We start from the raw sequence: 25,862 nt of genomic DNA on the forward strand, positions 1-25,862 counted from the left end.
GTGGATAGAGAAGAGAGGGGACCAAGGGACCAGGGTGGCAGAGACAGGGCAGAAGAAAGAAACTCCACAGAATTTAGGAGTGCTAAAGAGAGACGAAGACAAGAGATTTTAATGAATTTCTAAGGACTACATTTTTGGATCTGCTTAAATCCTTGTGAGAGAGCAAAGTGTAAAAACGAAAACTTCCATGTGGGCCGTGCAACCAAACTCTAACCTCCATCTGGGCAGGACGGCAGGGGTCACGCCTTTATGCGAGTTACATGGAAATGCTGTGCGTGCAGGTCCACAACGCGGACTCCGACTCCTCACTACCGTCTCTTCACTGGACATTGAGGACACATATCAGGAGTGACTGCGGATAATCTCTGCTCTGCTTCCCAGGGAATCCTCTTCTTTATCTGTCATTCTGATTTTCCATCTTCTTATCTTCCTCTTCCTGACCCTCACTGTTCGCTTCTGCTTCTCATGCACACTGGCTGCCCCCTGGAATCAGCATCACGTACACACAGAGCTGCCCCAACATATATTGTAGCTATAGGTGCAGCTTCATATACTCCCATCTTCAAAGCTATGAGCAAACCAGGCATTTATTTCTTCAACACTAAGTCACTAAGTGCCAGCTGCATGTCTGGTGCTGGAGAAATGAAGCAGGATAGACATAGTCACACATCTCTGGCCTCACAGAGCCTACACTGTAGCAGGGAATTAGCAAGCAATAGTTTTTTCAAGTATTACTTTCAATATAGGGCAAGAATAGGGTACACACTGCAGGGCCTCCCAGTCAGGGAGGACTTCTTGAGGAAGTGACATTTAAGCTGAGAACAGGAGACAGGTGACAAGAAGGGAGGAAAGGGTATTCTAGCAAGGGGGAAGGGTATGCTGGAAACCTGGAAAGGCGAGTGAAGAATACTCAAGGAACTAAAAGAAGTTCAGCATGTTTGGAGAATAGTGCTCGAGGGGAGGCATGGCAAGAGACGAGAACAGCGGTCAGGAGGGGCCAGGTCTGGATCTTGTAAGCTGTAGTAAAGAATCTGGGCTGCAGCCTGAGGGAAAAAGAAGCCCCTGCAGCAGTGCTATCCAGCAGAATTTTGGGGGATAGCGGAAATGTTCTGCATCTCCTCTGTTTAATATGGTAGCCGCTAGCCTCATGTGGCCATTGAGCAGTTACAATGTGGCTAGTTCAACGGAGGTACTAAAGTTTTTATCTTATTTAATTTTAAGTTAATTTGAAAAGGCAATTGTGGGTAGTGGCTACCATATTGGACAGTGCAGCCCTACAGTGTTGTAATCACAGGACGCTTACACACATGTCCATTTCTTGACACATGCATGGACACCTAACTACATAAATGGTTTTGTATTTGCACGTAATTATATACTCTCATACCTCAAGAATGTACATATAGATACAACTAGACACAATTGCATTAAACAGACCCTTACCAATCCCCATAGAAGGATAAGAACAACGAAAATTGAAACTGGAAATAGTGCATGGATCAGTATAGGGAGATTTGACACAAGAGAATTGGAGCAAGAAGGATATGGATGTGTTGGAAAACAAAGTGAATTTGGGGTAATACTTTTTTTTTTTTTTTTTTGCTGAGAAAGATTCACCCTGAGCTAACAACCATTACCAATCTTCCTCTTTACTTTTTGCTTAAGGAAGATAGCCCTGAGCTAACATCTGTGCCAATCTTCCTCTACTTTGTATGTGGGTCACCACTACAGCATGGCTGATGAATGGAGTAGGTCCGCGCAAGTAGGTCCATGCCCGGGATCCGAACCTGAGAACCAGGGCCACCAAAGTAGAGCACGCAGAACTTTAACCACTCGGCCGCAGGGCTGGGCCCTGGGGTGATACTTTTCATCTGAAAAAAAAAAAGGAAAGAAAATCCAATGAGACCACCAGTGGTTTGGAAATCCAAACTTTGTTTCCTTTGATGTTTTAATCTCTCAGCAAAACACTTTCACAGATGACACACATCCTTCTAACGCAGACTCCAACTGTAAGGATGGCCCTGACAACAGGGAAGAACTCTGACAGACATAGACAGAAAAGGGGAAGAAAGCACTTCTTAACGAGGATGACCTAATTCTCTAACTGACATTCATCCACCAAGAAAATTTTAGGCACTCTGGTTTGCAGAAGTATTTATTTCAAAGTTATTAAAATTGCATTAGATGGAATAGATGGAGTTGCAGCTATCAGAATTATTAGTTTACTAAAAGCTTTACTATCCCATGGACTAGAATATTGACTTTTCCATTGTTGAAAAGGTAATTATATACATGAACTCAATAATAACTCCTCCATCCAGTATGCAGTATAATTGTTACCAGCTAGGAATGTGATGATTTGCTTTCCAGTGCTCATTTCACCCATCTAAGCCTCTTGATGGATGCTGTTTACCTATACCAGCCTTGCAGTTCTCTCAATATGCTGTGTTCCTGCCTGCCTCTGAGTCTTTGCACATGCTGTTCCCTCTACATGCAACACTCTTCCCAATCTCTTGCCAAGTTAGCTCATGCACATCCTTCAGGTTTCAACTTATACACCACTTCCTTGGGAATGTCGTCTCCAACCCACCCCACTTATCCCAGATTAGATCAATTCTTCCTGTTCCGTGTTTTCATAGCAGCCTGTTCCTCTCTTTCACAGCACTTTTCACGGTTATAATTACTTAATTATTTGTGTCGTTGTTTAATTTTATCGTGTCCTCTGGTTTGTTAGCTCCTTGAGGTTAGATATCGTCATCTGCCTGTTCATCATTTACTTTGTCTGCAGGATTTAGTACAGGTCCCGGCAAATAGTAGATGCTCAATAAATATTAATTAAATGTTCAATAAGCGAATGAAGGTATTTAATTTTTTTCACTTTAGATTTATTTATTTAATTCCTCCCTTCCTTCCATCTTGCTGTGTCGTAAGCTACACTATTACACAGTTCTATACAATGGTAAACAGCTCAAAAGAAACCCTAAGCCCTGTACATAGTTGATTAACTCTACTTGTTCAGTTCCCCTGAAGAGCTGAAAGACCGTCTGGTGGTAAATCATTAAGTCACAGCAGCTATAAACATGTTCAGACCCAGCATGAACCTGGCCTGACATCTAACTGGTCTTCTGGCTGTTGCAGAAATGCCTCCATCCATTGCAGAAATGTGCTTACTACAGAAATATGATGCTCAGTCTGCTATATTTATGAGATACTGAATTTTGAGGATGCCTTCAATCAACAGAAAACAGACATCATATTCTTACTTGAAGGCAATGGTGATGTGCCTGGCTGTGAATTTGGGAGTGAAGAAATAAGATGGCTCTCAGAGAATTATTTTAATACAGAGATGTGCTAATTTAATTTAGAGAAAATGGCTTGCAGAACAATTAGGCTCAATTATAACAAGAATTATGGAAAAATTTGAAATATATGTTGCCTAAAGGGGATTAATCAGCAATGGAGAAATAGAAGGGAAGCAACAAACACCAGCGAAGGAGGTCACAGACAAGGGACCTTGGGGAGCGATGGGCACGTTGGTAGACCCTTTTCTCCCTTGTGAGAGAGTTGAGGGGGCCATCTGCCTCTATTGAGATTTAACATCCATTTCATTAACCCCCTGTTTTGACTCTATGCTCACCAACCTACCTTTGATTATAATTTGGTCTCTTACATGAGTCTGTCTACTGGAGAGAGTATGTTAATCTTGCCAATATGCACATCCTTTTTGGCCTAATGGTTCTGTTTCTCATTGGAAAGACATACATTGGCACATCAGTCTTGGGAATTTGGTTAACCCTGGTCCTCCCCCCCACTCCAAGAGGTCACCCACCACCCCCCCAGGCAGGTGTGGAGAATCAGGTGACAGCACGGGTCCGGCTGAGGGCAGCCCTGAAGCCGGGTGCATCCACCCAGCAGGCTGCCCCGGTCAGCTTCCCGAGGAGTCTCCTGCCCTCCCCCTTCTCCCGGCAAAGTCCCAGCCTTGCTCGACAGTTTCTTTCCAAATTTAAAATGAAGACCGAGGGAGGTGAAATGTCTGTTAAAACTAGTCACACTCTCCTAGAGATCCTTCAGAAGATCTCTGTTATGAGACTTGAAATTCAAGTCATATTGTGGTGATGAAAATTAACGCCTCAGGAAAGACAACGGAAATTGGGAGGAGGACAATTCCTGGAAGGAAGGAGTAAGGGGCTAATTCTGGGAGGAACTGAGGAGACAGAAGATATTGTATTGAAGAATCAGACATAAATGTGGTAGACTATAACTAAGTTACATGAATAATCAATAAAGGAACTAAAAATAGTTATAGTAACTACATTGTAACAGATAGATACATGGATGAAGAAAGAACTAAAAATAGTAAGTAACTATATTGTAAAAGATAGATACATGGATGAAGAAAAGTGGCACTGTGGCTGGATCCCATCCAGCTCTATCATTGCGGGGGGGTGGGGGACGGCGGGGGGTCAAAAGATAATGTGGGTAGAAGCATGTTATTTAGAGATCTAGTGGTAAACTAACAGAAACCATAACTGAAAAAGTTCTAAGTGGTGACCTCTGGAAGTGTGACTAAGTAAGAAGGGTTGGGGCAAAAAAGATTTTTTTATAAGTTCTTTATTATTATTATTATTATTCGATTTTTGATCATGTACATTTTGATTCATTCATTCATTCCACAAATATTTATTAAGTGCCAACCATGTGCAAAGCAGAGCCCAGGCCCTGGGGACATAGCACTGATCGTAACAGATAAAAATCCTGCCCTCAAGAAGATAGTAGAGGAGACAGAAAAACTAGTAAAATATACGATAAGGCAGACTGCGTGAGGTGCAATCGAGAAAAATAAAGCTCTTTTATATCAAGTGAGAGATTTGAACAGTCTTGAAGGAGGTGAGGGAAGGAGCCATGTGGATTCCTGAGGGAAGAGTATTCCAGGCAGAGGAAACAGCTAGTGCAAATGCCCTGTGGTGGGAGTGCCTAGTGAGTTTGAGGAACAGCAAGAGGCCAATGTGGCTGGAATGGAGTGAGTTGAGGAGATACAATCGGAGGTGGTAGTGGTGGTGGGAGGAGTGGGGACAGATTGTATAAGGCTTTGTAACTAGAGCTAGATTTTGGCTTTTCCTCTGAGTGAGGTGGGAGGTCCATTGATGGTAACATCTAACGAGTTTTTTTTTTTTTAATATTCTGATTTTTTGAGAATAGACTTTTTCTGAGATGGTCAGGAGAAGGAGCAGAGAGACCAACCAGGAGGGAGAACAGTTGATAAAAATTTTTAAGTTATAAGGAAAGTAAAAGAAAATGGACTCTCCTCCTAATTTATCATGAAATAAAAGGGTATGTTTTCTTGTTTTAACATCTAAATATCTGTGTGCTACCTATCTTTCATGGCAGAGTGGAGGAACTTTCTACAGTTGCCCTTGGAGTTTCTTTTAACATGATTGTTCTCAATGATAGTCTATCTGCCAACTAGCGTGACTGGGAATGGCATTTCTAGAATTTGGAGGCTTGAGCAGCTCCTCAGATATCCCAGCTTCCTCCCTTGATTCTGAGTCATAGGTATTTCTGTCTCCATTGTTCCCGTATCAGTAGAGTCCCAAACCTGGCTGATCATTGGAATCACATGGGAGAGCTTTCTATAAATATAGACTCTGGGCCCCTCCCCCCAAGAGATTCTGAATATTTTGATTTGAGCTGGGATCTGGGCAGTGATGTGCCAAGGCAGGTGCAAGCAGTAAGTGGGTGCATTGTCTTTAGAGAATTTAAAGAACAATAATAGTACCAACTAAAAGTCAGCCAGCTTTGTATTATGACCACATGCTGGCAGTTCTAAACATGCCAGGGATAAAATACTGCTTCTCCTCCCAAAAGGTCTAAGTTCTAAGCAGTGCTGAGTTTAAGTTTATGTATATATATACAAGCAAGCTTCAAATTGCACATTTTTGTTACTTAGTTTTTATTAGACGTTATAGTCTACATGGAAGTTAATTTGGCAAACTCTCAGTAATACAGTCAGTCCCCAACACACAGTCTCACCTACACATGGCCATTTCCAGAAAAAGTTTTTAACAGTTGGAGTCTGAGGCTTTCTTTGGCCTCAATGTGTGTCTTCACCACCTGTAGTACTACATTTTCCTGCATTCTAAATAAATAAGAATAAAACGGTAACAGTCTTAGTAAAGACTAGGAAATAGAACTTGTTACATCAATTTTGCCATTCTACGTAATCACCTGGCATTTTTATTAGTGTTTCACATTTAAAAGGTAAAATGGAATCTAAATTATGAAGCGTAACATTATATTTTGGAAAGGGCAAATTTTATTCCATGTATGAACTATTTTCTGAATAATATTTTTAATTGAAAGTTGTTCTTTCATTTTAATTAACAATTTATAAAATAAAAATGAGTCAAGAAAATAATGTTATTACATATAACATTATTTGTTATTTTATTATATGTATGATGTATAACATATTATACATATATTACATGTAACATGATTTTAATATATTTTATATAATATAATCAGTTATTACTGGTTACTGAATAACGACTATTATAACAATTTTGTCACATAGAAGAGGAAGATGTTTGTCTGCTGCAAGTGTCAAATGTGCTAGGTGCTTCACTGGATCTAGAAGTCTTTATCCTTTTTAAAGTTCCCCAGGTAACTCTCATGGGCAGCCAGAAGCAGGAGTCACTGTCTGTAGAATCTTTACCATTTGCTCTAACTCTATTTCTATATTCCAGTCTTCCCTCCCTACACCCACTCTACACCCAGTTTTCACATTAGGTCTACCAAGGTCCCTGGAGTGGGTGAAGAGGTGCTAATTAAAACCCTTGTTACTTCTAGGCAGTGGTGTGCCGGGAAATACTTAACAACCACTCTCTGGGGGATTGATAGCGTTTACAGATTTCCGTAGTGTAAAATACTCCCAGCCACCAACGTGATGTCAACCTGCTTGAGAAGTTCTTGCCAATTGAACAATAGCTCTCACAAGCTTGTAGAGTCAGCTCAGCACCCCACTGCTCCCAGGGGTTCCCAAGACATTCTGCTAAAGAATAATGGATTCCCGTGGAAGAGTTTTGCTCATTTTCTAGAAACAAAAGTTCAGTTTTCTGGATTATTTCTTAAATTTGTGAGTTTATCTTTAAAATTTAGACTACTCTTACATACACTCTCCCAACAAGGGACAGGAAAAACAACCCTCCACGTTTCTTTCTTTATCCACTTTATATAACACACACGAGCCCCATATTCAGAAATGTTTTTGGATGAAAAGTTGACTTGCTAACAAACCATGTATAAACACACACCTACAAACTCTTCTTCCTCCTCTTAAGTTTGTTGGTGGAATGTACTGGAGAGAATTTACGCTGCTCCCTCCAGTCTCCAGCACACCTGCTCCCCCATTTAACTCAAGTCTTCCTTTGTTCTTTCCTCTCAGAAGGAGGTGCTAAGTGATGAGGCAGGTTCCCATCCTAACATTGAAGCTTGAGCCGTAAGCCAAACAGACCCAGGTTCAAGTCCCAGCTCTTACCCATGGGAGACCATTTGCCCGCTTTGAGCCCCAGGAATGGTTGCCGCCTCACAAAGTTGTTGTGAGGTTTAAATGGGAAAATACTAGCAAAGTGTGTTGCCTGTGCTTGAAACATGGTTAGCCTCAGCATGTGCTATTACTATTCTAATGACCTTGGTAAGTATTAAGGTGATTACTCCCCTAGACTTTCCAGTTACCGTGCAGTGAATAGCCGAGGTGCTGATGTTCACTGGGATACACTCAGCAGGACTGAAAACAATTGAAGGATCTTTTCATATTGCTCGGTCCTTTCTCTTATAATTACTTGCACAGCATTGTTTAAAAGCAGACCTAATATATAATTTCTCCATATTGCTTTGTATAAACAAAGCCTCAATACTTAAGAAGGATCTTATTACTTAACTGTTCACTTATTGTGCTTTGTTTTCTTAACTATTGTGTGAAAACACAGGAGCCATGTCTTATTCATCAGTGAGTTCTTTCACAGCACTGAGCAGAGAGCCTGGTATGAAGCGGGTGTTCAGTAAATATTTGATTGATTACATTGTTTACAGAAAAGGTTTGCACTCTACTTTTGTTTGCTTGCTTTGGTGCTGTAAATCTGTAATATTTTCTTATTCTTGATTCCCAGGGATTAAAGACTGTGGACAAAGCAAAGCACCTCTTTCCCCTCCCCCAACAGAAATGTACATTATTTATATTAATACAAAGTAGATATGGATATGGATATGTTCAGTTAATAAAAATGACGCAAATAATATCGTTTATCATGAAAATGATACTAATACATTAAGGCTCCTCAGACCTGTTGCATTTCTCTGCACCTCTGTTAGAAACTCCGTAGCCCTCAAAGGGCACTTTGGGAGCCGACCATGGCTGTGCCCATGACTGTGCCCTGCCTGCCTCAAGACAGATCTTGCCATACTGTTTTATAGTGGAACCAGGGGGCAAGAAGCCTAAAGAAATTCTGGAACCTTGGCACCAGCTGCATGGACATGACTAGACATAAGAGACAGCACTTGTTAAACTTTTAGTTGTAGAGGGCAAAGGATAAGGAGAGTCAGGTGTCTGACTTGAACCATGGGGAGGATGCAATCTACTGAGTTGGAAAACTCCAGCAGAGAAATAAGTTTCAGAGGGAAGAAAATAGTCTGGTTTTGGAAACAGCAAGTTAGAGATGCAAATAAGTCATCTAAGTGCAGATGTCAGGGAGGAAATTAGACCTAAGAGATGAGAGCCCTAAAGAGTAGTCTGGGCAGAATACATAATTCAGGGGGTCATGAACACATGGGTGGCATTGAAAACAGGAATGGATAAATTCACCTGGGAAGAGAAATGAGAAACTTCTGTTTAGAAAAGGCAGAGAGAAGAGTAGAAGCCTGAAAAGAAGCAGATATGCACCGACAGAGAAGTGGGAGAAAGACCAAGAAAAAGTCGACTCACAGAAGCCAAAGGAGGAGCATTTGAAGAGCGAGGTGTCTCAGGTTGGTTTCCTCAGGAAGCAGACTCTGAGACAAAATTCAGCGTCTAAGGGGTCTCTTTGGGTTCACATCCATGGAGAGGAAAGGAAGGAGACAGGAGTGGATAGAAAGGGAAGTTGACCTGCAGTGCAGGACCAGAGGCACCTTGGCACCCCCACCCCCAGGTTGCTCCAGAGCTCGAATGGCTGTCCAGGGTTCGGCTGGGGTAGCCAGGCCTTTATCCTCCCCCACACTGGGCGTGTTAGACACAGGCCATCTAAGAACAACTGCGATCGTGGCTGAGGGGCCGTCTGCAGCTGAGCTTGTCCTTGAACAGGCTCACAGCTGAAGGCTCTGCCTTCATCACTCCCAGCAGCTGGGGCAACAAGTCCCTCCCGGAAGGAGTTTCTGGGTGGAGCATCATCAGCAGTGCTGGAGGTTCAGGTAGGTTAAGGCTGGGAAAATGTACATTGCAGTTGACAATGTTTTAGTTTGGTGGCATTATGGGTTAGAGTCTGGTTTTCAAAGGGTTAGAGAATTACTGAAAGTGAGTTAATGCAGAATTACTGAAAGTGAGTTAATGCAGGAAAATGTGCAGACAATTCAAGCATTTGAAAGAGAGCTCAAAAATGGGGTAGAGACTAAAGAATGGAATATGAGATAAGAGAACGATTTTCGTGTTGTTGGTGCTTTTAACATGGAAGATTTTCTCACTCCCAAGGACCCGACTGTTTTCCCATCCTTGGGTTCCATGAGACACTCCAATCTCCTTAAAATAAATTACGATTTATATTCTTAGGCTATGTGAAGGTGATTTCTTACTACTTGCAACCAAAGTGTCAGGATTTGATCAGAGAAGTACTACTATGGGTGCTGCAGGATAAAGGATTTATTAAAGGATTTAGACCTTATATAATGGTGGGCTGTGTTGGAGAAGTCTATGTAAGGCTGTTGCCTCTGCCTCTGACATTGGACCTGAGCCACTGCAGATCAGCCAGGCTGGTGGGAAGGAAGGAAGCAAGGGGGGGGGGGGGGAGGGAAGGAGGGAGGGAGGGAGGAAGGGAGGGTGGAAGGAAGGAAGGAAGGAAGGAAGGAAGAGGAAGGGAGGAAGGGAAGGAGGGAGGAAGAGAGGAGGGAAAGCTGCATAGGAAATGGGGGAGAGCAAGGACAAGGTAGAACCCCTGAAGACAAATGGAACCCATGAGGACAAACTGTCTCAACCTTGATGACATGAATGACCTTCGAGAAAAGCTGGTATTCTTCACCATGGAGCAGCACACACACCTGACCCAGGCCTCAGGGCAGCTGAAGGAGAAAATCCAGGGGGAGGTGGAAGAGCTGGGAGGCTGGGTGCTGCCCCATGCCGACAAGCGAAGCCAGCAGAGCAGTGACAACATGCAGGAGCTGCCACCTTGCTTGGTGTAGCAATGGCGGCTGCTTCACTTGTCTTCCAAATCTCATCCAAATTTCTCTTGGGGTCAACCCTAATCCTAAATCATACAGAGAAGTAATTTCACTTCTCTAAATGTACACAGTGAAAAACGACCACAGAGCCCCGGATAACACAAGGGCTATCATTTCCTCGCAGAATAATTGTAAAGGACTGGAGATAACACATGTAAACCTGACAGAGTGACAGGCACATAACTGGTCCTCAATAATGAGAGGGGAATGATATGCTGTTGATGAAGATAATAAGATAATTTGTTAAAATGTTAATTTATGGTTTCTTTTCCTTATATTTTCCCTTATATTTTAAGTGGATAGCCCTAATTGTTCGTGATATATATTCTCTCCTTCTCCTTAGTACTAGAATTCCCTCCAGTACTGCATTTCTTTTGCAGCCAGGTGTGGTCTGATGAATTTAGTTCAGTCAATGGTTTGGGAATAAAAGTGATATGAGGACTTCTAGATCATCTTCCTAATGACAAGTTACAGGTTCTGGGCTTCCTCTCTTTCCTCTTTTTGTGGACTGTGTCACAGACATGAGGTGACCCAGCTTTGGCCATGCAGAGGACAACACCCTGGGGACTAGTGGAAGGAGAAGATGGAAGGAGCCTCCATTCCCGCAAGACCACATGGAGGAGATAAGCCCTAGCTGCCCTGACTGCTCACCTCCAGGCTGCTATTCAAGTCATTGTACTTTTGGGTCTCTTGTCATAGCAACTGAGTCCATGCCCTAACTAAAACACATGCTATTTCCTGGCATCCAGGCTTTTTTTCTGATGACCTAAAGCAGAAACTGCTTGAAGTCTCTACTAGTTTTAAGTACCTAAACTCATTGAATAAATGTTCCTGGGAGAGGAAGAATGAGTGACAAATGACTTGAGCACAAGAGGAAAGAGAGCTTCCTTCCAGACAGAGAAGAGGATTATGGTCTTCAGGACCCATGGACAATGGGAACCCTCACTTGACTCTCTGGCAGAGTCCCAGGAGGTGTCAAGTATTAGGGAGGACAACAGCACTGTGCTCCAGGCAGTCTGGACCTTGGCACACTGGCTCCAAGTCTCATCACAGACTACCATGGCTGAGGCAACAGAGATGCCAGACACGAAGGACCATTTGGACTGGGACAAAGAAAGTCTCAGCAGTAACTAGTCAATCAATTAGCAAAGGGGTCATGCTAATGCTCAGCCATTGGAAGACTCAGGAACATTTTACCCAACAGCAATCAGGATGGAGCCTCAGTAATAACTAAGATGGATTCCCAATTAGCTTGGCAGGATGGGGACTCTGAGATAGATTTAATATTATTTTAAATAAGATACAGAAATGTGATATTTCTGACACTTCTGAGTTTGTGGGTGTGGATTCAATTGGATACATCATCGTTTTTAATTATTATCCGAGAGTCACACTAGATTTTGTATCTACACCAGGGTAATCCCTGCCTTGGCTCAGGGACTAACTAAGGCTGATCCGCAGAGTGAAGGTATTAGTATCCACCGTGAGAAGGACGAGGGTGGGCAGGGCAGGAGGCACCCTCATGGTCTTATTAAAGACAAGATAACAGGCCCCAAATGGAGTTGCCTTTGCTGAGCCTCACTTCACCAAACCAAAATGTAAATACAATTTCAGCTCTCCTAGCAATGGAATCTTAAACCACCCAATCAGGAATCTTCTGATCCGCATGAGTTAGGTAATTAGCCTGACAATTACTGATCCCCTAAAGGAAAGTAACCTTGCGATAACCAATCCACTTTTTTCCTAGTACAACGTCCTTGTTTCTGCTCCCTTCTGTCTATAAAATCTTTTCCCTTGTATAGCTTTTCAAAGCTCTTTTCTAGCTTCTAAATTAGATGCTACTCAAGTCATGAATGAGTGGATAAAGCCAATGAGATCTTTGAAATTTATTCAGTTGAATTTTGTTTTTTAACAGCCTCAATGGACTGTGGCTCTAGGGCTGTGTAGTCTATTCCTTAGATCTTGTGCCTCTGACATCCACCAGGTTATCCTTCTCTCTCTCCAAAATGTTGAGCTTGACCAAAATGAATAGGCCACTTGGGGACAGTGGTTACTCAGAGTGTCCTCCATCTCAAGATCTTCTTGGAGCAGTGAGTTCCTGGGTATCAGCATAACCGGGGGGTACGGGTGGTCAGAGCCCTCCTTAGAATTACAGAAGAGCAACAGCCAGGAAAGAATCTAGAGATCCTACAGCACCACCTTTCTGTTACCCAGATGAGCAAACCAGGGCCCAGAGAAGAGAGACTTGCCCACCTCTACACAGCTGGTTGGAGGCAGAAATAAGACAGGGACCAAGCTCTTGATTCTCAGACTAGTCCCTAGTGTACTACAGATAGGAAGATCCTAGAGAGATTTTTTTCCATTGATTTCGTTGTGGGCAATTTAAAAGGGGATTAAATGCCCATATTCCCCTTCCATAATCCTGCCGAGGTGCTGCAAACTTTCGGTATTCATTTCAACCCTTGAAGCCTTAAGCCCATAAGCTCTTATGTTGACGTAAGTAGGAACAGAGCTCCATGTGAATGTAGAAGGGGATGTGGAAGCCAAAAATGCTGACAAGTGAGCTTCCAGAGGACTCGCAGGGGAGCTGTCTTCCAGTGCCTCACTCTCTCTCTCTCTCACCCTCATACACATACACACCATGCCCAGCTAGGGAAAGGTACAAGAGGGGCTAGGAGTGACAAGGATCAGAAGGCCAGCTCAGAGGGTAGAGGTCCCTCCCAAGGTAAAATACTGATTTTTTTCTAGCAGCCAGTGCCACCTGGAAACCTTCGAGATGCTTTGTAAGTTACAAACAGTTAACATATTTGGAGATGCTCACCATAAGGGCCTGAGATTTTATAGCCTCAAAGCAGATGCAACAAACAGCTGGAGAAGACAAACAAAGCTGCTTCTTGGCAGCCAGGTGCTCTGGTCCTGGGGAGCGGGATGGTCAGCCCAGTTGTCTGTTCTCAAACCCCTTCTTTCTTTCCTTCCCTCTTTCCTTCCTTCCTTCCTTCCATCCATTACTCATTAATTCAAAAAATGTATTTGAGTTCCTTCTATGTGCCAGGAACAATACTTAGACACTATGGTTACAAGGACAACCTTTAGTCTCTACCCTAGAGGACATTGCACAATTTTTATACATTATTCATTCATTTATTCATCCATTCAACAAACATGAGTTGCTGGGTTAGGAAAAATACAGTCCCCTGGGCCTGGAGCTTACACGGCTACATGCCCTATACAACTAGCAACTCCCTTCTACGGAACATGCAGAGGAAAGACACAGTTCTTCTAGACACTGATTACAGAATCATCTATCTTTCCCTTTCTCCATCCCTTTCTCAACTCCTAAATGTACTCTTCTAGGCCTGCCTCCACTAATTTTTCTTCCCAAAAAGGAAAATAGTTTGTGCCTGAAACTCTAAACTCCCTGATTTCAGACAAGGCCTGGGAGAGTATAAATAAGCATATGAATATTTAGCAAAAATGACTGCTATGCAAAGCTCGAAGCCCTGTTGTCATAATGCTGAGCCGCTTTAATCGCAGCCACAGGGAAAGCATTTGTCGCTGTCTTATCACACAGGAATGATTTCTCCCATTGGCAATGGCAGCCTGCCAGCTGGCTGTGGAGCCAGTGCCTTCTCGGTCCTTCAGGTCACGATATCAGTTGGCGTGCTCCACCACCGCCAGGCACTCACATTTCTATTTTTGCAGGAGGCGCCAGGTCAGGAAATAAAACTGCAGAATCACAGACTAATTCTTATTTACATTGAACGTGAATTTCATTTTGGCTCAGAAGCCTATGAATTTCCAACCCTTGTAGTTCAATATATCAGAGAGGACTTGGAGCGTTGCTGATCAAAGTCGGCTGATAATCTTTGGATCTTATTGTTTCCTTTAAATTCCCAAGGTGGGTGGTAGAGAGTGTCCCTGTAAATCTACAGTAATTTGTGATTTCTATATAAAGTGGAAGCTCAGGTGGGGTACCACTTTCATCCAAGCCCAGCTCAGGATGAGTACAACAGAGTAATGGCTTGTATGGAGAAACTGAGACCTCTGGGAGAAGGGTTTGGAACCATCATTAGTTGTCTCCCCCAAAGAATGCTGCCAAGGGCTCCTTCAGGCCTTTACCTGAGACTATTCATAACCACATAGACTCCATGATAACAGTGTCTCAGAAATATTTTAACATTAGATTGACATTTCTGATTCTAGCCAAGATGGAGTATCAGGGACCTGATTTGCTCTCTCATATAAAACAAAAACTAGACAAAATATATGAAATAATAGTTTTCAAGACATTGAACACCAGGCAGTAAAGGATCCCTGACAGTTGGGAAACAAACAAGATGAATGCTATGATTGTCTCAGCTTACTGATTTGAGAGATATCACAGGTTGCAGTTCAGGGGTGAGGAAAAGACAGGTAGTGTGCAATGGACTCCCTGAGTTGAGGGATGGGGCTGAGAGTCTGAGAGACCAAGGCAGTTAGAGTTTGCAGGACAGAATACTGGGGAGGAGAAAGCAGCATGCAGAGAGTACTCTGAACATCTCAAGAGTACTCAGCAGAGTAATGACCAATGCATGCATGTGAAAAAACTACATGATGCTGGGGAAAGAAACACCCAAAACATTAGAGATAACAGTTCCCAACAATCACATACAGCTAGGAATAGTACCTGTTTCCATGAGCCAGACTGGAAAACCTCATGATTTATGGAGCATTGGGTAAGGTACACAAAATAGTCTTACTTCTGTAGTGGGGGGAAATTAACCTTCAACTGAGCACAGCTCCAGTCCTGCCAAATCTTAAAAGCAAGACCCAAAAAGATCAAAGTATTTCTAAATAACTTAACTGGATCCCAGGAAAAAAAGCTCAAGAATATGTATAGGAATACAAAAATATCCAGCACTCAGCAAGATAAAATTCAGTGTCTGGCATCCAATCAAAAATTACCAAGCATGAAAAGAAGCAAGAAAATACAACTCATAATGAGGAGAAAAACCAATCAATTAAAATCAACCTAGAGCTCACACAGGTGTTAGAATTAGCAGACAAGGACATTAAAATAGCTATTATAACTACATGGCATATGTTCAAAGAGTTAAGTAGAGACACACAAGTTTTTTTTTAAAAAACCTCAATTCAACTTCTAGAGATGAAAACTACAATATGTGAGATGAAAAATACTTTGGATGGGATTAGTGGCAGAACAAGATTGCAGAAGAAAAGATTAGTGAATTTGAAGACAGAACAATGGAAACTATTTAAAATGAAACACAGAGCAAAAAGAGAATTTTAAAAATTAACAGAGGGGCCGCCCCAGTGGCGTAGTGGCTGGGTGCACGTGCTCTGCTGCTGGCGGCCCGGGTTCGGATCCCGGGCGTGCACCGATGTGCCGCTTGTCAGGCCATGCTGTGGTGGCATCCCACATGGGGTGGAGGAGGATGGGCACAGATGCTGGCTCAGGGCTGGTCTACCTCAGCAAGAGGAGGAGGATTGGCATGGATGTTAGCTCAGGACTGATCTTCTTCACAAAAAAATAATAATAATAATAATAATAAAATAAAATAAAATACCTTTCTTCAACAAATAAAAAAATAAAATTAAAAAATTAAGTAGGTTTCTAAAAAAAAAAATTAACAGAGCATCAGTGAGCTGTGAGGCACTTCAAATAGCTTAATATAAGTGTAATTGGAATCCCCAAAGGAGGGGAGGGACAGAAAAATATTTAAACAAATAATGACCAAATTTTTTTAAATTTGATGAAACCATAAACTCACAAATTCAAGGAGGTCAACAAACCCTAAGCACAAGAAATATTTTTTAAAAGTCCACCAAGGGTCACCATGATCAAATTGCTCAAAATTAGTGATTCAGAGAAAATCAGGGGAACAAAGAAAAGGGTAAAAGCAGATTGCTCATCAGAAACAATGTGAGTGAGAAGACAATGGAGCAACATCTTTAAATTAGAGAAAACTTTTGAACTAAAATTCTATACCCAGAGAAAATATCTTTCAAAAACAAAGGTGAACTAAAACCTTTTTCAGAAATAGACAAGCTGAAAGAATTAATCACCTGCACATGCACACTGCAAGAAAAATTAAGGAAAATATACCAGACCAAAATATGGATGTACACAAAGGAGAGCTTCAAAAATGGTAACTATGTGGCCAAATATATAAGACTTTTTTCTTATTATTTAAGTCTTTTTTAATTTATTTTTTATTTTAGTTTTTTTTTTTTTTTGGTGAGGAATATTGACCCTGAGCTAACATCCATTGCCAATCTTCCTCTTTTTGCTTGAGGAAGATTGTCCTTGAGCTAACATCTGCGCTAATCTTCCTCTATTTTGTATGTGAGATGGCACCACAGCACCGCTTGATGAGCAGTGTGTAGGTCCGCACCTGGGATCCGAACCCGCAAACCACACGCCACCAAAGCGGAGTGCGCGAACTTAACCACTACACCACCAGGCTGGCCTGTTATTTAAATCTCTTCTAAAGGATAATTGTTTAAGCAAAAAGTATAACAATGTCGTATGGGATTTATAATGTGTGTATATGTGTGTGGAAGCAGGTGGGTAAAATGTTTGACAACTATATCATAAAGTCTGGGAGGGGGGAAATAAAAGTATATTATTGTAAGGTTCTTATACCACACATGAAGTGGCATAATGTCACTTGAATGTAGACTGTGATGAGTTAAAGATGAATTCTATAAACCCTAAAACAATCACTAAAATAATGAAACAAAAGGCTATAACTAATAAGCCAATGAAGAAGATAAAACAAAACCATAAAAAATTCAATTACTCTCCAAAAATATTGTCTAAGATACTAAAAACAAATCCTGTTGAAATTTGAGGCAGCAATTTGCCAAACATAAGAAGTGGCAGAGGAGTGGAGGATGAGAAGGAGTGGAATTAACTGAGAGAGGGGAGTGGATGCTGGAGAGAATGAGAGGGTAAAGAAGGGTTGTAGGAAGAAAGCAAGAGAAATTGGGGGGACAGAGGTCAAGAATGAGGGAGTTACTGGAGACATCTACACCAGCATTTAAAGTGATAAAGCCTTGCATCTTTCCCCACCCATGGATTCTACAAAAAAACCAAATTAGTCTCTACATCTTTCCTCACTTCTCAATACTCCTCCACTCCTATATTCAGCTGATGACTTTATCTCATTCTACATTGAGAAAAAAGAAAATATTGAGTGGGAACTCTCTGATCTTCCCAGGATCAATTCAACCATCCCACTGCCTCTGCCCCTAACTGCTGTTTCCTGCCTGCTGGTTCAAATGAAAAAATATCCACTCTCTTTCCCCTTCTTCTCTTCTTACCTACAACTTGGCTCTTGCTTTTGCATCACTGTCTCTGCCTGACTACCAGATCATTCTTTGTGGTATAGATGTCTGCTCTACTATCCCTGTGAACCCTGCTTCCCACAATATGACCACTGGGTTAAACCTCCTCCTCACTCCTGCCAGGATGACCTAAGTTTGTGGCCAATCTTGGGTCTTGGTTTCTTGCTGTGAGCTTCAGTTCTGCACCTTAACCACTGGCAATTTTGACTATAGCTCTGAATCTTGTCTATATCACACACATTCTCTCCACAACCAAGCTCCTCTTCCTTGTCCCCTATAATATGTAATTATATTAAAATGATCCTATGATATATGCAAATAAAATAATAATATCCAATTTATAGATAACAAAACTGAGTGAGATTGGATGATTTACCCAAGGTCACGTAGTAAGTGGAAGAGCTGGGACTTAAGCACAAGTGTTCTGATTACAAATCATTACACCAAAGCAGTTGAGATAATGGGAATGAATGGCCACTGTTTTGGGTGAGCTTTGAAATTTTGACCGCTCTTCAGACTGTACCTGATCTGGGAAATTTCTGGAAGGCTGATTCCCTTTAACAATTAGGACAGTTCTCCTGTACCCTCTGCTATTCTTCTGCCCCTCCAACTCTCAGAAGTCAAACCCATGGGTAAGGAGAAATCCCTCTTGTCTTTGGCTGTAGGTTATTTTGATCAGGAATAGGGAAGTGACGTACAAAAATCAATAGAGACAAAGTTCCTGCAAAATGTCTTAATCTACATGAACTCACAGAACCATTACACCAATCTTGTGAGAAGGGGCTCAGGATACCACTTATGTATGTATGTATGTATCTATCTATCTACCTACCTATCACTTGAACTAGGATGTCATTCACCAGATATTTAATAAAAAAATTAAAAGAATACAGCAAGTTGAAGGACTTACATTACCAGACATCAAAACTTATTCATAAGTTAATCAAAACCAATTGGAAATAACACAAAGATAGACAAATAGAGCAAAACAAAGAAAACACAAATCATACAGTGCAAGATTTTATTTAAGCTCTAAAAACAAAAAGCATATGGTTATTATTATTCCTACCACATATAATATAAAACAATATGAAGGATCTAATTTCTAACATATCAGTCATATCAACAATTGTAAATGGGTTAAAATCATCTACTAAAAGATAAGACTATATTCAGTTTTACAAAATGAAAAGAGCTATGGAGATGGATGGTAGTGACGGTTGCACAACATTATGAATGTATTTAATACCACCAAATGGTACACTTGAAAATGGTTAAGATTGTAAATTTTACGTTATATGTATTTTACCATAATAAAAAATAATTTAATAAAAGATAAGTCTAACTATATATTGTTTTTAAGAAATATATTATGGAGCACACAAAGGAAGACTTGCACAAATGGAGAAGCATGCTTTGTTCTCTGGTAGGAAACCTCAGGTCATAAAAATGTCAATTCTCCCAAAGTTGACCTATATTTTGAAACACTATCCAATAAAATGGTCAATAGGAATTATCTTAAACTACATAAACTAGTTCTAAAGTTTATACTGGAAAAAAAATCAAAAATAGCCAAAGATATTCTGAAAAAAGCAAAGTAATAGGAGTGAATATTGATACATACTATGAAACTGCAATAATTTAGGCAGTATAGTACATGAATTAATAGATAAGTGGATCAGAATAGAAGGCCAGATAGAGATACAAATAAATTGGGAAATTTAGTAAATTGTTGAAGGGACACTTCAAATTTGTAGTAAAAAAATATTATTCAACAAATAATGTTCAGACAAATGAGTGGCCAGCTGGTAAAAAATAAAATTGAATCCATGGATCTCATATCATAAACCAAAATAAATTCCAGATAGATCAAAGATTTAAATGAGAAAGTGAACCCATGAAACTACTAGAAAAAGAGACCTAAGTTTGACACAAAATTCAGCCATAAAAGAGTAGGTTGATAAATTTAACTCTTTAGAAACATGCATGTGCACACACATGTGCATTTACATGTCAAGAGACATCACCATAAAGCCAAAATATAAATGACAAAGAGGGGGAGGGATATCATATTTCAACAAAGGCTTAATGTAATAATAACAAGTACAAATCAAAAAAGGGCCAACAATAGAAAAATGGGCAAAGTTTTATTTTTTAGACATATGTTTTTAAATCTTCTGATGAAAGATAGTTTTCTTTCATTTCCCAGTCTTCTATCCTTCTAACACCTCTAAAATAATCATTGTTATGCTTTATTGAAACTTTGCTCATTTTCCAGATGATGTTCCTTTTGTATCTTCTCTGTTTATTCATTTAGCCATCCTGAAATACCAAGTACTCCATATAAATTTACCATCACTGGCTTCCCTGATAATCCTCATCTTAGTCCGTTTGGGATGCTATAACAAAATACCACAGACCAGGTGGCTTATAAACAACAGACATTAATTGCTCATAGTTCTGGTGGCTGGGAAGTCCAAGATCAAGGCACCAGCATAGTTGAATTCTGATGAGGTCTTTCTTCCTGGTGCATGGCCAGCACCTTCTCACTGTGTCCTCACTTGGTGGAGGGGGCAAGCATGCTTTCTGGGGCCTCTTTTATAAGGGCACTAATCCCATTCATGAGAGCTCCAACCTCATGACCTAAGCACCTCCCAAAGGCCCACCTTCTAATAATACCATCACGTCGAGCATTAGGATTTTGACATATGAATTTTGAAAGGAACACAAACATTTAGACCACAGCATTGTTTAAGGACAAGTCTAGAGTTGAGCAGTAAATTCAAGTCGACTTTCTGCTACCTTTACAGGCTACCCAGGGACACCATATTTCTTGAACCCAGGTCTTTTTAACACCTCAACCTGGGTTCATCTCATTTCCTATCAGTGGGTCTGGTGGATGCGTCATAAGTACCTGCCACATCTCCTAATATATCTCTTTGGTAGACATCACTAATTGATCACATCTCCTTTTCATGTTGAGCCCATAAAGCTTCACTCTTCTTCCAGACAGACTGCAGGCACTTCAAAGAGATGGCGTCATTCTCGATCCCAGCCCAGGGTGGATCTAGGTTGGCTTCCACCCTGGGTGGGTGGCATTTACCATGGAGTTCAAGGCTTTCGTTCACCCCTCCCCTGAACGTTCCAGTTGCACTGACAATGCCAGTGCTCCAACTGGTGACCTTCTGAGTTCACTGCTCTTCCAGTGTTGATGGAAAGCAGCGAGTGACATATTTTTATTTTATTTTATTTTTGTTTGACTTCTAACCCAGAGAAATCCCTAAACTCTCCTACTTACAGGACCCCCATTAGGTTTCCATGTTTGTAGGTATTTCTCCTGAGCCAAAGTCAGCCTGGATTTATATTTGAAATTTTCTAAAATGTCGAGAAGAGGAGGAGGAGGAGGAAGGAAAAGGATTTTATTGTTGTTGAATGCCTATCCACTGAGAACAGCAAAAGGATCATTTTTGGTTTTGCCAAAATTAGCATTGCTAGATAAATTGAGAGGCTTATATCCTCCCAGTTGCCAGGGGAGCATGCCAGCTAATTTTAGCCCACTGTGTAAATATAACCAGCACTGGTATGCACTGGCCTTTAACACTAACAGGGGCCAATGACATCCCGTAGCAGCCAAAGAGGTGCCCATGCTGCCCTGGTATTGACCAGACTTCCTGGGTCCTTAGGACACTGTTCTTCCCAAACACATTGATTTTCCACTTGGAAATGATCTTGGAGATCCCTTGGCCTGACTCCCTGCGCCAAGAGTGGCCTCCTCCACTTCTCTGAGCAGAAAATTGTCCCAGCAAAGGCAATTTTAATAAGGCAAAATCCTTAATGAGTTAATAGTTAAATAAATTAATATGTCTAAAGTCTATAGAAGAGTTCCTGGAAGGTGATAAATGCTTAACAAATGTTAACTGTTGTTTTATTGTTGTTGTATGGATTGAAATCACAGCTCTTGGTTTACCAGTTGGATGACCTTAGGCAAGACAACCTAAGCCTTGATTTCCTCATCTGTAAAATGGGCATAAGAAAAAACCCTACCCGATAGGGTTGCTGTTAGCATCAAATGAGTTGAAACATACAAAGATCCTGGCCTCTGCCTGGCACCGTGTGTGCCCAGGATATGGAAGCTGCTTTTGTTGTTTCTTCCAGCACTCGAGAGTCTTTTCAGTCAGCAGTCACACTGATTCAACTAGATCGTTCCAGAAACAATTTCCAAGTGGCTAAAGAAGTTTAGCAGAAGATGTATATGTGTTCATTTTCTATATTTTTTTTCTTTGTGGCTGCTGATATTAAGATAATGATAAAGACAAAATGGTTTTAAATTATGTCAATACATAAAATATGTAAAAATAATCATAGAACAGGATTCAGGGTTCAAGAAAGAAAACATTTCTGGGTTGTTTTTTTTTTTCTTTATCTTGTTGTTTCTAGGTGGGTTTTGTTTTGTTTTGCTGGTTTTTGCCTCAAAGTTAATTACAAGAATAAGAGTACGATAGAGTTGTTAATCACAGTGGACCAGCCACGCTGCTATTAGCCACGCTGCTATTCTACTCCAAAGATCCTTGACAGACACAGATGATTTCTGAGATGAGTCAAAATGGCCTATTACTTCCCGGTAGATTATGTGTACCTGGAGAAAGCCCTGAAGGGGCTAATATAAACTGGCGGATAATCCCCCAAGTTTTCCTCATTCATTTAGTATGCATCATGTTATTTCTTTTTAGCAACCAGTTAATCCTGCTAGCTACGTTTTTGCTTAGGCTAATATTAGTTAGTTTGTCTTTCCTGAGCCAGCCAAGCGATTGGTGTAAGACAGTGACACCGGGAGGGAGTTGGCTTCGAGTTTTAAAACTGGCAGCAAAACAACTGCAAAGCAAGTAATTCGGTATTGCCAGGTGGACTATTGCTAGGTCCTTTTCTTTTCATGGAGAAGCTTTTCTTTTAGGTACAACTATTTCTAGTATTTAAAAAAGTGTACTCCCAAGAGTTTTCCCTCATTTGTAGTTTCTTTTAGAGGTAGAGATTTAATTGTCGTGATAGAATTCCTATGCGTGGTCCTTGGCAAACACCTCTCACTGTCGCTCTCTCCCCCCTGCCAGTGATGCTCAGGGGAGCTGTGGTCAAACAGCGCTCCTGTGTAATAACAGGTTGTGACAAGTAGGGAGACATTTCTCCTCTCCACCTGGAACCCCAGTATGACAAGACTTATCTTGATGGCTCTTTGAAAAGAGCACAGGCCCAGAAATTACACAGACTGTGTTTAAAACCCCACTCTAAAATTAGCAAGCTGTGTGACCTACAGCGAGTTACTTCACCTCTCGGAACCTCTAAACAGGAACAGTGGTCCCTGCTTTGCATGTTTGCTTTCAGCTCAACAAATGTTAGTGCTTTGCATGCATAGTTCTGTGTAAGGCTCACAACACCTCTGTGAGGTGGGTATTTTATTATTAGTCATATTTTATAGATGAAAAAACCAAAGCTAGTAAGTGATTCAAGAGTCATGCCATGCAACTTACTTGCATAGTGCCACTAGTGAACAGCGCACGTGGCGGAGTGAATTGCCCTCACTGAGAGGATAGTGACATGCGTGGAAGTCTGGTTCAAATACTCCAAACACTGCACCCGTTACCTGCCACTAGTGGGAGGTAGAAGGGAGAAGATGAACGAACACAGCATCCCAGCCTTTGTCCTTCTTTCTGTCTGTCTCCCTCCCTTTTTCCCACTCTGTCGACAACAGTTTTTCTGAACTGCAGGCAACTTAGTTGACTAGAGTAGCTATTTCTTTTAAAGTAACAAGAGTTTCATCTCGTTTCTGCTGTTGACAGACCTTGCTGCTCACTCCCACCACCCCGCCGCCCCACATGCACTCACGTGCACACAGGCAGGCACACGCACGCACTACTCATCACTCAGTTCTGTCTCCCCGCATTCACACTCTGCCATGGCCACAGGGGTGGGCACAAGGCTTTTCTTTGAATGATGCTAAATTGAGCCTTCTGTGGGCCCAGCTCGACAGCTTGGAATAGGCCTATCTGCAGTGGGAGATTAAAGACCAACACGAAAAGATGCAGAGACCAGCAGAAATGAAAGATGCACAGATGGCAACTCAGGCCAAGTCAGCCAACGGCACATGCTAAGGGAAAGGCCATCAAGTCTCTGGGTCTGAGATCTCTGGCATCTCTGGGTCCTGCCCTCATGAAACCTGGTTGTTCATCTCTTTCTTCAATTCTGTGGGCTTCTCAGTATCTCTCCCTCCCAGCTACCTGAGCCAGTCTGAGAAAGCAAATTTGAGTTGGGTATTTGCAGCCAAACAAGTTCTATTTTAGTATACTCAAGTCATCCATCAGAAAATTGAAGAAAAAGAGAATCCTAAATGTAAATATACTTTTCATTTTTCTGAGGATGACTCTATACTCATTTATTCAAAAAACCTTTATTGAATGCCAACTACATGCCAGGCACTGTGCTGAGGGCTGGCAATCCAAGGATGAATAAGACATGGTCCCTGCCCTAAAGGAGCTTACAGTCTAGAAGAGGAAGACAGACACTGAGTTAAAATGCAATAATATGTCACCAGTGTTTTGATAAAAGTCATTGGCAACTGTAGGTACAGAAATAAAAAGTAGTCAATTTTTCCTGGAAGGCTCAGGAAAGGCTTAAGAGAGATGATAATTCTTTGCTGACATTTGAAAGGCAAGTGTGGTCCAGGCCTTTGCTATTCAAAGTGTGGTCCATGGACCAGCAGCCTCAGCCCTGAGAGATACAGAATCTGGGGCCCTGCTCCAGACCTAACGAATCAGCATCTGAATTTTAACACAATCCTCAGGTGATTGATGCCACATGAATGTTTGAGAAGTGCTGGTCTAGGCAACAGGAAGGGTAGAGGACAAGTAATTTCAGGGAGAGGGACCAGTTAGAACAAAGACTGGCAAATATGACAGAGTGTGATGTGTTCATGAGACTAAGCCACAGCAGAGAGTGTGAGGGAGAATATGGCATGAAGGAAGGCAGGTCCAGCCCACAAAGGGCTTTGTAATCCATACAGACAGAGCTGGACTTCATCCTATCTCCAATGGGGAGTCAATAAAGTATGTAAAGTAAGAGTTTACATCATCAGGTTGCACACTTAAAAGCGGAATCAGAAACCTTTCTGGCAAGCAGAGTAATAGATGAAGTTTGGACATGATCCCAAAAGGAGGGGAGCCACTGAGAGATTTAAGGAAAGAGAATAACATGAGTTGATTGATTTGATTTGATGCAATTTATTTTAAAGTCTTAAAGCTAAATGCCTGACAGTAGTGGAAGATGGATCGGAGAGAGGGTAACACCAAAGGCGAGGAGGCCAACTCGCATACGTTTATCCTGGTGGGAGAGGATGAAGATCTAAACCACAAAAGGAGCAGAGCGGATGGAAAGGAAGAGAGGGCTTTCAGAGAGAAAAGCAGGTGGAAGCTGCAAAACTTACTCAATGGTTGGAAACTGCATACCAGAGTTGGGTGAGGTAGGATTTCTGGCTTATATGATAGAGACACGGTGGAAGAGTCAGTACTGGAATGAAAGATACTAAGATTTGTTCAATGTCTGTTAAGTTTGGGTCCTCCTTGGGACATATACATGGAGATAGACATGACACATTAGCGCCAAATACCAACCTTCATCTACAAGGTCTCTCTTGAAATTCCTCAATTAGAACTTCCCTTACTTACTTAGAAAGAGTTTAATTAATTCCATAAATAATTAGCTTCGATGTAGAATTCAGTGGCTGTGAACTCAGACTCTACAGCTTCAAGCCGATCTTCCACCTGTTACCTCTGTTTGCTGCACACACAGCATGGAAAGCCATCGAAGGGTCAGCTGAACTCAGAGTGCGATTCTGGGGACAGAACAAGAGGACTTCTCTCTGTCCTCCCTAAATGCCCCCAGATCCCTGAAGCCTTAAGTACAATTCAATTGAACAGGGAATAAGCATCTACCATGAACCAAGCACAGCGTTTGGCACTGAGGATACAATAACCGGGGGGATGGTTTTCTCACCTTCACAGGCT

The sequence above is a fragment of the Ceratotherium simum genome, chromosome 6 (genome assembly GCF_057802395.1).
Source record: "Ceratotherium simum simum isolate JZ-2026a chromosome 6, ASM5780239v1, whole genome shotgun sequence".
NCBI lineage: Eukaryota > Metazoa > Chordata > Mammalia > Perissodactyla > Rhinocerotidae > Ceratotherium > Ceratotherium simum.